The sequence below is a fragment of the Lampris incognitus genome, chromosome 19 (genome assembly GCF_029633865.1).
Source record: "Lampris incognitus isolate fLamInc1 chromosome 19, fLamInc1.hap2, whole genome shotgun sequence".
Lineage (NCBI taxonomy): Eukaryota > Metazoa > Chordata > Actinopteri > Lampriformes > Lampridae > Lampris > Lampris incognitus.
The window spans coordinates 35,214,304-35,225,486 of NC_079229.1; positions in this window are offsets into that span (position 1 = coordinate 35,214,304).

Genomic DNA, 11,183 nt, shown 5'->3' on the forward strand with positions numbered 1-11,183 from the left:
GGCCTGGGGTTCGAACCCAGGACCTTCTTGCTGTGAGGAAACAGTGCTGACACTGGGCCACCGTGCCGCCCATATATATTGTGCATATTGTATATTTATGATGTGTATTTACATAAACTGCTCGCATATACAACCTGCTGCACTTTGTCCTTCTGTACGACATTTTCTAAACAAACCAAGTGTCTGACTGAGTGACTGACTGACTGCCCCCCCCCCCAGCAAGCAGCATGAAGCTGCCTTTAGGCATGGCAGAGTTCTCCAGTTACAGAGACAGAGAGAGAGAGAGAGAGAGAGAGAGAGAGAGAGAGCGGAGAGAGCGGAGAGAGAGCGGAGAGAGAGCAAGACCGAGAGAGCAGAGAGAGAGTGTAAAGAGAGAGAGAGCGGAGAGAGAGAGAGAGAGAGAGAGAGAGAGAGAGAGAGAGAGAGAGAGAGAGCGGAGAGAGACCAAGACAGAGAGCGGAGAGAGAGGCGCGAGAGTGCGGAGAGAGACAGAGAGCAAGACAGAGAACAGAGAGAGGAGCGAGAGAGAGCGAAGAGAGAGACAGAGAGAGAGAGTGAGAGAGAGAGAGAGCAAGACAGAGAGAGAGCGAGAGCGAGACAGAGAGAGAGGGCGAGAGAGAGAGCAAGACAGCGAGAGAGTGCGGAGAGAGACAGAGAGAGAGAGAGAGAGCAAGACAGAGAGAGAGAGCGAGAGCGAGACAGAGAGAGAGGGCGAGAGAGAGAGCAAGACAGAGAGAGAGTGCGGAGAGAGACAGAGAGAGAGCAAGACAGAGAGAGAGAGCGAGAGAGAGCAGAGAGAGAGACAGAGAGAGAGCAAGACAGAGAGAGAGAGCGAGAGAGAGCAGAGAGAGAGACAGAGAGAGAGCAAGACAGAGAGAGAGAGCGAGAGCGAGACAGAGAGAGAGCAAGACAGAGAGAGAGAGCGAGAGCGAGACAGAGAGAGAGGGCGAGAGAGAGAGCAAGACAGCGAGAGAGTGCGGAGAGAGACAGAGAGAGAGCAAGACAGAGAGAGAGAGCGAGAGAGAGCAGAGAGAGAGACAGAGAGAGAGCAAGACAGAGAGAGAGAGCGAGAGAGAGCAGAGAGAGAGCAAGAGAGAGAGAGAGCAAGACAGAGAGAGAGAGCGAGAGAGAGCAGAGAGAGAGCAAGAGAGAGAGAGAGCAAGACAGAGAAAGAGAGCAAGAGAAAGAGCAAGACAGAGAACAGAGAGAGGAGCGAGAGAGTGCGAAGAGAGAGAGAGAGCGAGAGAGAGAGAGCAAGACAGAGAGCAGAGAGCGAGAGAGAGAGAGAGCGAGAGAGAGAGAGCAAGACAGAGAGCAGAGAGCGAGAGAGAGAGCAAGAGAGAGAGAGAGCAAGACAGAGAGCGAGAGAAAGAGCAAGACAGAGAACAGAGAGAGGAGCGAGAGAGTGCGAAGAGAGAGAGAGAGCGAGAGAGAGAGAGCAAGACAGAGAGCAGAGAGCGAGAGAGAGAGCAAGAGAGAGAGAGAGCAAGACAGAGAGCGAGAGAGAGCAAGACAGAGAACGGAGAGAGGAGCGAGAGAGTGTGACGAGAGAGAGAGAGCGAGAGAGAGAGAGCAAGAAAGAGAGAGAGAGAGAGCAAGACAGAGAGTGAGAAAGAGAGCAAGACAGAGAACGGAGAGAGGAGCGAGAGAGTGCGGAGAGAGAGAGACAGAGAGAGAGAGAGCGAGAGAGAGCAAGACAGAGAGAGAGCAAGACAGAGAGCGAGAGAGAGAGCAGAGAGCGAGAGAGAGAGCAAGAGAGAGAGAGAGAGAGCAAGACAGAGAACGGAGAGAGGAGCGAGAGAGTGCGAAGAGAGAGCGGAGAGAGAGAGCGAGAGAGAGACCAAGACAGAGAGAGCGGAGAGAGAGCGGAGAGAGAGGAGCGAGAGAGAGACCAAGACAGAGAGTGCGAAGAGAGAGCGGAGAGAGAGGAGCGAGAGAGAGACCAAGACAGAGAGAGCGGAGAGAGAGAGCGAGAGAGAGACCAAGACAGAGAGAGCGGAGAGAGAGAGGAGCGAGAGAGAGACCAAGACAGAGAGAGCGGAGAGAGAGAGGAGCGAGAGCCACGAGAGTGCGAAGAGAGAGACAGAGAGGGAGAGAGAGAGAGAAAAAGAAATAGCGGGGGAGAGAGGGAGATATAAAGACTGTAGTTATCTCTCACCAACAGAATACAACAATCCTGCATTAAACCATCGGTAAAACAAGACCCCCCCCCCAAGTGTGTGTGTGTGTATACGTGTGTGTGTGTGTGTGTAACCTCAGGGGAGGAAGATCAGGGCACACACTCATCTTTACCCTCCATCGTCATGGGACCTCATCAACAACATGCTGTCATAGCAACAAAGGGCACACACACACACGTTTGCACAGCTATTCTTATTTGGACATTGCATTGACTTCCATTCATTGTGGACAGCCTCACTCTAACCTCAGCTTAACCTTAATACACACCTGACACACACACACACACACACACACACACACACACACACACACACACACACACCTTACACATACACAACACACAATTGCAACACACAGTTCACCCCAAACCTTCAGCAGGGCGTCAGAAATGACGTTTTGCCTCATTGGGACCAGGCTTTGGTCCCCATGAGGACTACTGGACCCAACAAGGTTAGTGTTTATACAGAAAAAGGTCTCCACAAGGTCACACACACACACACACACACTGATCACAGAGGTCAGTGAGGTGGAGAGAGCGGCAGATAAAGACAGACAGAGAGAGAAAAGAGGAAAAGCAACAGAGAAACCTAACAAAAGAAGCAGAAAGGGTCAAACATCATCTTCCTCTCTTCTCCTCCTCTCCTCTCCTCTTCTCCTCTCCTCTCTCCTCTCCTCGTCTTGTCTGTATGCAGAGCCATCTTTCATTGTGGACTTCACATTGTCCTGTGAACCAGCCAACAGTCCGGTTAATTCATTTCACTTCAGCTTTTTTTGGCACAACAAATTCAGCGTTTGTGTTGCCAAAGTACGCACACACACACACACACACACACACACACACACACACACACACACACACACACACACACACACACACACACAAGCAGAAATAGAACAAAGGTAACACGGCAAAGATGTGCGAAGAAAAAACATCAATTCAACTGAACATGACATAGTGCCCTGAATATAAATGAGTATTAATTGTGAGTTTTTGTGTATATGTGTGGAGCTTTGTGCTTTTGTGTGTGTGTGTGTGTTCTTATTCAGCTATATTTGTGAGGGCCAGTTTGAGTTTTTAACCATAAGAGGGAGGTGAGGGTGTTTTGTCCAGTCCTCACTTCTTTAAGGGTCTCTTTAGGGTTAGGAAGTGAATGCACAATGAGGGGTCCCCACCAGTACAGAAAAACAAAGAACCTGCCCTGCTCAAGAGTCTCAGAGCAGGACGCTGAGCGGCTCACAGCTATGCTACTGATGCCCGGCTGCAGAAGGGAACAGATACGACGTAACCGGGGTGCATGGAGAACATCGGTATCCAGAGGTTGATGTGGCTGAAACACAACATTTGGAAACAACAAAACATCACAATGTAGAAACAGAATGATGTATGGGAGGATTTTAGAACACAGACACACACTATTATGCAAATTCACTTACACGCACACACACACCCTGCTCTTACAACAACTACTGCTGCTTGGATGAGAGGGAGGGAGAGAAAGTGCAGCATCAGGATTGGACACAAGAGAACATCATTGATTTCTTAAGAATGTGGGGTGAGACAAGGCTGCTGTTTGTCACCTGCCTTGTTCAACATTTATATTAATGAACTGGTCACCATGTTGGAACAGCCCACAGCACCTGGCCTGACACTTCACAACTCGGAGATGATTTAATGCCGTTAAGTCCAACAAAAGACGGACTTCAACAGAGTCTGAACATACTTGAATGTTACTGTCAGACCTGGGCCCTGGCAACTAACATCAAAAAGACCAAAACAATTACGTTTCAAAAAAGATCCAGATGTCAGAAAAACAAATATCCCTTTACAACTGGAACACATAGATAATAGAAAACTGTTTGGAATATAATTATTTAGGCTTGAAAATAAGTTCCACTGGAAATTTCAACCCAGCAGTCAAGGAACTGCAGGAGAAAGCATGCAGGGCATTTTGTACAATCAAAAGACAAATTCACATCCAGATTCCAATTTTAATTTGGCTCAAATTACTTCTATCAATTATAGAAGCCATTCTGCTCTATGGAAGTGAAGAGTGGAGCCCACAAACAAACCTCAACTTTGAACGATGGGAAAAACATTCAACTGAAAATGCACACACTGAATTTGGAAAAGCATCCTGCAGGAGCACAGGACAACAACTAAAAATGCCTGCAGAGTGGAACGGGGCCAGTTTCCATTATTATTGAAAATCCAAAAACGATCAGTTAAATATTGGCTTCATCTAAAAGAAAGTGACCCCCACTCCTACCACCACAAAGCCCTGCAGAGCCAAGAGATGAGCAAAGACAAAGGTCACCTCACTCAGCCGGTCCTGACGCTCCGTTCCAGTCCAAGCAGTGTTCTGCCTCAGGACCAGTCTGACACCAGGACCGTCAGAGTCAACCAAATTATAACACAACAGAAACAAAGGCAGCTCACCTACTGGAACACAAAACCACTCACACAAAGTAAAATGCAATGTTATCTGGACAGAACACTGTGGCAACCTACCTGAGCACAGTACAGACTGGTGTTAAACACAGACACATGGTAACACAGTACAGACTGGTGTTAAACACAGACACATGGTAACACAGTACAGACTGAGGCTCATAGCCTGGCCATAGAGACACAGACACATGGTAACACAGTACAGGCTGAGGCTCATAGCCTGGCCATAGAAACCCAGACACATGGTAACACAGTACAGACTGACTGCTCATAGAAACGGGCAGATATCAGAAAACATGGCTGCCAAAAGAGGAGCGACTGTGCCAACAGTGTGGAGGAACTGCTGTAGAGACGGAGCAGCACCTCCTCACACAGTGCCCAAAATCTAAAAAGTTGCGTTGTCCCAGGACAGTTTATCTCTGCTGCCACCACATGAGGGAATCAGCATGACCTCCTGATCTACATCAGGCCTCAGTTTTAAGTTACCTTCTTTTTATTTATGTATCATATGTATATAGATTGTCTTCTTTATATGTATATATTATTGTCTTCTTCCTGTATGTATATTTGTTAACATTCGTTATTTGTACAATGCTTCCGCAATACTGTATTTTGTTACAGTCATGCCAATAAAGCAATTTGGATTTGAATTTGAGAGAGAGAGAGAGAGAGAGAGAGAGAGAGAGAGAGAGAGAGAGAGAGAGAGAGAGAGAGAGAGAGAGAGAGAGAGAGACTGCAGGGTGTTAGGCAATCGACAGCCACATGTTACGAGAGAGAGAGAGAGAGAGAGAGAGAGAGAGAGAGAGAGAGAGAGAGAGAGAGACTGCAGGGTGTTAGGCAATCGACAGCCACATGTTACGAGAGAGAGAGAGAGAGAGAGAGAGAGAGAGAGAGAGAGAGAGAGAGAGAGAGAGAGACTGCAGGGTGTTAGGCAATCGACAGCCACATGTTACGAGAGAGAGAGAGAGAGAGAGAGAGAGAGAGAGAGAGAGAGAGAGAGCGAGAGAGAGAGAGCGAGAGAGAGAAAGTGAATGAATGATGGAAAAATAAAATCCATCCAATCAAAATTAAATAAAAATTATCGTTCTACCTAGTTGTCTGTCAGTCAGGAGTTGCTAATTATCACCCTTTACCCATCTGCCTCGGTGCTGCACTGAGCATGCTCAGTAGCGCTCTGTGACTGGCTAACGCCCACAGTCCCACTGGAAGAGCCTCCTGTCAAGGTAATAACGTGTGTGTGTGTGTGTGTGTGTGTGTGTGTGTGTGTGTGTGTGTGTCCAGACTCCATGCAGCACATCTTTCAGCAGGTTTTACTTAGTGTCTAGATGATTCAGTCCAGTAAATCAGCAAATAATAATTAGTAATTAAAGCGAAGGGCTTGAAGCAGCATGGCAGGAGATGTTCAGATGTCGCTGAGGGACAATTGCTTCTGCTGCAGCAGCAATAAAATACAAGACAGGACAAGAGACACGAGATAAAGACCACACATACATACCCACACATGAATACAAACCACATACAGGCAGGAGTAAAAGGTGAACAGGTGAGGAAGAAAAGTTACAATGCCAGTGAAAAGCAGGAGGAGGCGGCAGGGTGGAGGAGGTGTGTTAGCCTGGCCTGACGGCGTCTGAGGCAGCAACTTAACTCCTATGTGCAGGTCAGATATAATGGATGGACGATTATTTACATTCAGTTTTTTAAATGTGATCTGTTTGAAAATATAAAAAAGAAATATCTTTCTAATTTAGAGCATCAGTTGTTTCACTCATTTTGTCTAGCGGGGACTGAAATGAGCCAACCTGAACCAACACGTGTTCTAACCCAGATCTTTCGGACCTTCACCTTCCTTCCTTGTTCATACAATTAGCAGTGACACGTTTTGAGAAGAAGTTCTTGATAAAAACGACAGATTGTGGGAAGGCTGAAAGTGACGGCCGAGTGTCCGGCGGTCCCAGCAGAGCAGCAGTAGAAATGCTGAACCGCTGAAAGTGAAGCGTCGCTTTAAAACCTCTGATCTGCAGAAGGACAGATGGAGAGGCTCCCTTTAACATATGCTGTGGAACACTGGCTTCCCCTGCCTGCCTGCCTGCCTGCCTGCCTGCCTGCCTTGCCTGCCTGCCCTGCCTGTCTGCCTGCCTGCCCTGCCTGCCCTGTCTGCCTGCCCTGCCTGCCTGTCTGCCCGCCTGCCCTGTCTGCCCGCCTGCCCTGCCTGTCTGCCTGCCCTGCCTGTCTGTCTGCCCTGCCTGTCTGCCTGCCTGCCTGCCTGTCTGCCTGCCTGCCTGTCTGCCTGTCTGCCTGCCTGCCTGCCCTGCCTGCCTGCCCTGTCTGCCTGCCCTGCCTGCCTGCCTGCCTGTGTTTTGATGACTTACTGTGTACATACACTTATTTACCAGATTTTAAAACCACATGTCTGGCCAAGACACACACACACACACACACACACACACTCTCTCTCTCCCCCACTCTAGACTGATTAAATGATTCCCTCCTCTTCCAAAAATACTTAAAACAAAAATGTTTTTCCACAAAGTAATTTGGAGGAAGTGTGGAGGACATGCGTCAAAGACAGTTGTATCAGTTCATCTGGACACATTTATTGTCAGATACGTTTCATCATCACCTAAGTGACCTTTTCAGTCTCACCTGACTAGGAACACAGCCTATCGATAGGAACACAGCGTATCGATAGGAACACAGCCTATCGATAGGAACATAGTCTATCGATAGGAACACAGTCTATCGATAGGAACACAGTCTATCGATAGGAACACAGTCTATCGATAGGAACGCAGCCTATCAATAGGAACAAGGTCTATCAGCCTATCAATAGGAACACAGCCTATCGATAGGAACATAGTCTATCGATAGGAACACAGTCTATCGATAGGAACACAGCCTATCGATAGGAACGCAGCCTATCAATAGGAACAAGGTCTATCAGCCTATCAATAGGAACACAGTCTATCGATAGGAACACAGCCTATCAGCCTATCGATAGGAACGCAGCCTATCGATAGGAACGCAGTCTATCGATAGGAACGCAGCCTATCGATAGGAACGCAGTCTATCGATAGGAACGCAGCCTATCGATAGGAACACAGTCTATCGATAGGAACACAGCCCTGTGACGGCCTGGCGGAATGTCCAGGGTGTCTCCCCTCCTGCCGCCCAGGGGCTGCTGGGATAGGCTCCAGCACCCCCGCGGCCCTGAGAGCAGGGTAAGCGGTTGGGATAACGGATGGATAGTTGATGCAGCTCCGGGGCGCCGCCATCTTTGCTTACCTCTGTGCTCGACGCTGCGGCGGTCGTCCCCGCAGGCGGCGTGGTGTTAGCCAGCGGTTAGCCAGCGGTTAGCCAGTGTTAGCCAGCGGTTAGCCAGCGGTTAGCCAGTGTTAGCCAGCGCTAGCCAGCGGGTAGCCAGTGTTAGCCAGCGCTAGCCAGCGGTAGCCAGCGGGTAGCCAGTGTTAGCCAGCGTTAGCCCAGCAGTTCACAGGATGTCCGTGTTAAGTTTACTTCTGATATCAGTTGTGGCGTTGCGGGCCACAGCCACGCCGTGCACAATGCCATTATCTTCTCCGACTCACGGGCCGTCTCCCTCTTGCCCATAGTTCCGTCCCACTAACCTTTGACCCGGAACAAGTGCGCCAAACCCCAGCACCGCAATAGATAGCTCAACCAAACTGCAGCAGACAACTAATAATTGTACCCTATTGTGAACAGTAGCACGCTGCAGTACATTATGGCTAATAATCACATTCCCTGTGGAGATTAAAAATGGAGTTTCCACTTGTGGAGCCTGACATTTCAGCTCCACCGGAGCACACCCACCTTCATGTGCACAGCCCCTCCTCCGTCCAGTGGCACGTCAGCGTCCTGCGCCACCGAGGGGGACGTGCTTTCGTTTCCGATGCCATGGCGTCGCAATGCTCCTTACAGGAACTCAGCAGTATCTAAACCGACTTGCCTACCACCGGGTCCTGTTGTTACTGCTGCTGGTCGGATCTGGCCCTCCTCTAAAAAGAGCATTACTACTGTAAACTACTAACAAGACACGTTAGCCCCCTAGCTAGCTAACGGGTCTGACCCTTTAGCCGCGCGGTTAGTGATGTCGCCTTGTGGTGCAGTACACGCCGTATCGAATCCCGCACCGGGCAACAAAATAACCGGGTACACTAGCTATATATCTGCGTTAGTTCAGAGAGAAATGGCCTCTGTTCCAAATGTAGTTTCTTACTGGAATAATGTTACTTCACACCTGAACTGGAAGAAAATCTGCTGCTTACCTTCTAAATATCTGATGACTAATAAGGTTGAGGAAGTTGTTATCCCTCCAAGTTATTTCTGCAAAGATATAAAAAGGACATTGATGTGGACTGCTCATTTTGTCAGCTGGTTCCAGAAGACGTATGTGATTTATTTTGGTCTTGTCCCCACGGTTGTCCTTTTTGGCAACATATTGATCCCGAATTTTCCCTTTCCTATCAAAACATATTGTTTGGCTTCTTTACTTATAATTCTAGCAAAGCAAATCGATATTTTATCATCAATTTGATTTTATTACTTGCAAAATCACATAATCATAAATCTTAAGTTTTCCAATCATGAACCATATTTTTTAACAGTGGGCCCTGTGATGGCCTGGTGGCCTGTCCAGGGTGTCTCCCCGCCTGCGGCCCACTGACTGCTGGGATAGGCTCCAGCATCCCCGCCACCCTGAGAGCAGGATCAGCGGTTGGGATAACAGATGGATGGATGGCTGGAAAATGAAATTAAACAATACAGTAGAACAATTCTATATTCTAAAAATAGAAAAGCTATTAAAACCATAAATGCATGTATATAACATTTTTGTGAGCTGATTTGTGAGTTCTGTTAATGTTCTGACCCCCTGGCACTAGCTGTTTTTTGTATTTATTATATAAAAAAACCCTTTATCTGTGCACGTGTTAACCTGCATGGTGCTGCTTAACTCGTCACTGTTTTAGATGAGCGGTAACAGAAAGATATAGAAGAGCACAGACAGTATGTACCACAACGTACGGGTGTTCAGCAATGGTTTCAGGCGTCATCATTAAATATCACACACACACACACACACACACACACACACACGGTGTTACATAAGAGGCGTGGCTTCATGACAAACAGGCCAGGTTAGCTAGCATGACATGTGGTTAGCTAGCATGATATGTGGTTAGCACGGTATGCGTGAGAAGCACAGATGCACATCAGCATGCAGAGTTAAGGTAGAGTTCAAGCAGCCCAAAGCCACAGGGCTTTGTCTACACAGCATGCAATGGGGATACATCATAATCCTGTGTGAGAAAATGAGCTGACTTAGAAAACTCATCACACAAACCTGTGCCTGCATAATGCACTGTTGTACCGCTCTTTAACATACTGCCATAATAACCTCCACTGCATTCCTTTGAGCAAGGCACACTCTTAAAACCATCCATCCATTATCCAGACCGCCTATCCTGCTCTCAGGGTCACGGGGAAGCTGGAGCCTATCCCAGAAGTCATTGGTGGCAGGTGGGGAGACACCCTGGACAGGCCTCCAGGCCATCACAGGGCCCACACACACACACACACACACACACACACACAATTTAGTCTGGCCGAGTCACCTGACCTACAGGTCTTTGGACTGTGGGAGGAAACCGGAGCCCTTGGAGGAAACCCACGCAGACACGGGGAGAACATGCAAACTCCACACAGAGGACGACCCGGGACGACCCCTAAGGTTGGACTACCCCGGGGTTCGAACCCAGGACCTTCTTGCTGTACGGTGACTGTGCTAACCACTGTGCCACCGTGTCGCCTTGCTGCCCCACTCTTAAAAACAACACCAGTGAAATTCTGTCTTTATCCAAACTAAAAATGACCATCATGCATCTGAGGGGTTGGAAAGAGTCGTCGAGAGCTTTGCCAGGTGCTGAGATTTCTGTCTTTCAAAACCTGCGTTCTGGCCAAGAATCTTCATCTTGGTTAAAAAAGAAGAAGAGAGGATCCTGCACCATTTATAAATCTAATGTCCTATCATTAAACTTTGAGTCCCAACACATTCATCTCACTACCAGCCTTTACTTTACAATATGGAGGAGACCGCTTTGCAACACAAGTCTGAAGAATCCAAAACCCACCAAAACGTGAGCAGATCAATGCAGCGCCACAAGCAGAATGAAGGTGATTACGGTTTCTGGAAGGGGTGAAAACTGTGACTACAATGCTGAGCTAGCCATGCTACTGCTGGGTAGGGCAGCAGCATTATCATTACAGACACAGACATGTGTAACAAGTTATAACTGCTGTAGTGTTTATGACATGATGACTCTCCACCTGACGTGTCTGTGTTGGCTAACCTGGAGACCTGATGTGTCTGTGTTGGCTAACCTGGAGACCTGATGTGTCTGTGTTGGCCAGCCTGGAGACCTGATGTGTCTGTGTTGGCTAACCTGGAGACCTGATGTGTCTGTGTTGGCCAGCCTGGAGACCTGATGTGTCTGTGTTGGCTAACCTGGAGACCTGATGTGTCTGTGTTGGCTAACCT